Raw genomic sequence first — 2,399 nt, 5'->3', positions numbered from 1 at the left:
TGGCTCAGAGGTTAACAGTGCTGGCTGCTCTTCCAGCTGGCTGCTGGTCCTGAGTTCAATTCCCAGCAACCACATGGTGGCTCACAACCATCTGTAATGAGATCTGGTGCCCTCTTCCGGCCTTCAGGCATACATGCAAGCAGAACACTGTCTACATAATAAATAAATAAATCTTAAAAGAAAAAATGACTGGGTAAGTTCTACTGGAGGCACACTGTGGAGGCCCAGGCACCAGGCATTCTCTGGCATTCTTGAGCAAACAGGCAAAGAGTCAACACACACACAGAAAGTGGTCGACATTCTGATAGCTGTTCTCCCTAGTCGCCTCAGCTTCTTCCTCTGGGCCTCGATTTCCCCAGAACCTGGCTGTTCCAGGGATCATTACTAAAAGACAAACTGCTTCTGCTGTCTGCCCCAGGTCATTCCAAGCCCCAGGAGTATAAAAGGGCACCATAGTCACCCATCAGGGCTGAATTTCCCAGGGAAATGCAGCAGCTCCTCCTGCCCTCCCTTCCTGCACAGGGAGGCACATAGCTTCAGTGCGATGGAATACTAGAGCCCACTAGCTAGCGGGAGTTTACAAAGGGCTGTCTCTGAGCACTCTTGGTTCCAAACGTCCCCCCCCCCCATTGTTTGTGTCTCAGAGCTTCAATGCAGATAACTCAGGAGGGGTGAGTCAGCAATATTCTAAAAGAAATAGAATTACTCAGACTTACTAAGGAGGAAACAAGATCCCCTTCAAAAACTAAGAAAAAGTCCTGGTCATTTGAATGCAATGTGGAAGACTGGTTACTTTGCCAAATTCTCTCTCCCAATGAAAACCTCTACTCAGTGATGGGTGTTTAGGCTGTTATCCAGCTCTAAGTATTATAGCAAAATGGTTTTTGAAACTTTCTGGGAAGCTGGGGGTAGTGGCTGGAGAGGTGCCTCAGAGATTAAGAGCACTTACGGCTCATGCTGAGGACCCAGGTACAGATCCCAACACCTTCACTAAGCAACTCACAACTGCCTGTAACTCCAGTCAGATAATTCAACGCCCTCTACTGGCATCTACCGGTACCTGCATGTGGGTGGTAACCATAAACTCAGGCAGACACATGCACATACAAATATAGGTAGATAGATTGGTAGAAAGGCAGCCACGCAGACAGACAGACAGACAAATAGCTCTGGGATTCAGATGTAGCATCAAATCTCAGCTTTGCCACTGAACAGCATATGACTTAACTCATGAAGCCTTTCTATGAAATAGGGACAACACCACAGCCTATGTCCTCAGCTATGAAGATTGCAGGAGAACTGTACTAAGCACCAAGCGTCTATCACACAGGAAGTAAACACTGACTATTGCTATCATTGCAGTGCATTCTGGGGAATTATTGGAACTGTAGGGAAAGTGAATTGAGAAGAAGCCGAGTGATACAGAATTCAGTGATCTAGGTCCCAACTTCAAAGCAAATATAAAGACTATGTCATGTGAACTCTTCTTTGCTTGGCTACTTGAGAAACCATTAAATAACAAAACATAAACATGCTAGGAATGGGGACTCCAGAGTCAGACGTGCTCAAATCTATTTCTTCTACCTCTTCTGTCATTTGGACAAATTATATAGGCTCTCTGGGACTCAGTTTGCTCAAGTCTAAAATGAGGATGACAATAAGTAATGAGTGGCAGGGCCATCGCCACTCTTCTCTGGTCCAGGAACAATCAACACACACAGCTCTTAGTCTACTCTCCAAGAACCCCCACCACACGGACTATAGTAGCTCCCTGCTACAGTAAACACCTCATTATTGAAATGAGTCTGCTTGTGTGTTTTGAAATATTTGAGATCCAGAGCCATCTGTGGCTATAATAAGTGTTTAGTAAAAGTTTGCAAGAAAATTGAATCAAGGAATAACTGAAACTGAGAAAAACAGCAGAAATGTATGAAATGCCTTTTATAAAAGTGTTTCATGTTTTCCAAGCTGGCCTTGAGCGTGTTATATAGCAAACAATGGCCTCAAACTTGTTTCCCTTGCTTCTCCCTTCCCAATGTTGAGACTACAGGTGTGTGGCACCACACCCACTTTACACAGTGCTGGTGGTCAGACCCAGAGCGTCAGCATCCTAGGTGCTCTGCCACCATACCTGCATTCGCAGCCCTGGGCCTCTGCCATGATTGTATTTTTGTGCCTCTGCAGCTATAAACCCAAATAAACTCTCCTGTAAGTTGCTGTAGAGGTTTGAATAAGAATAGCTCCCACAGGTTCATACGCTTGAATGCTTGGCCCCCAGTTGGTGGAACTTTTTGGGAAAAGATTAAGAGGTGTGGCTTTGTTGGGGGAGATGTGTTACTAGCAATGTACTTTAAAGTTTCAAAAGCCCATGCCATTCCTAGCAGTTCCCAGTTAGTGCG

The sequence above is a fragment of the Microtus ochrogaster genome, chromosome 18 (assembly GCF_000317375.1).
Source record: "Microtus ochrogaster isolate Prairie Vole_2 chromosome 18, MicOch1.0, whole genome shotgun sequence".
Classification (NCBI taxonomy): Eukaryota; Metazoa; Chordata; class Mammalia; order Rodentia; family Cricetidae; genus Microtus; species Microtus ochrogaster.
Note: the sequence above shows the minus strand (reverse complement) of the source record.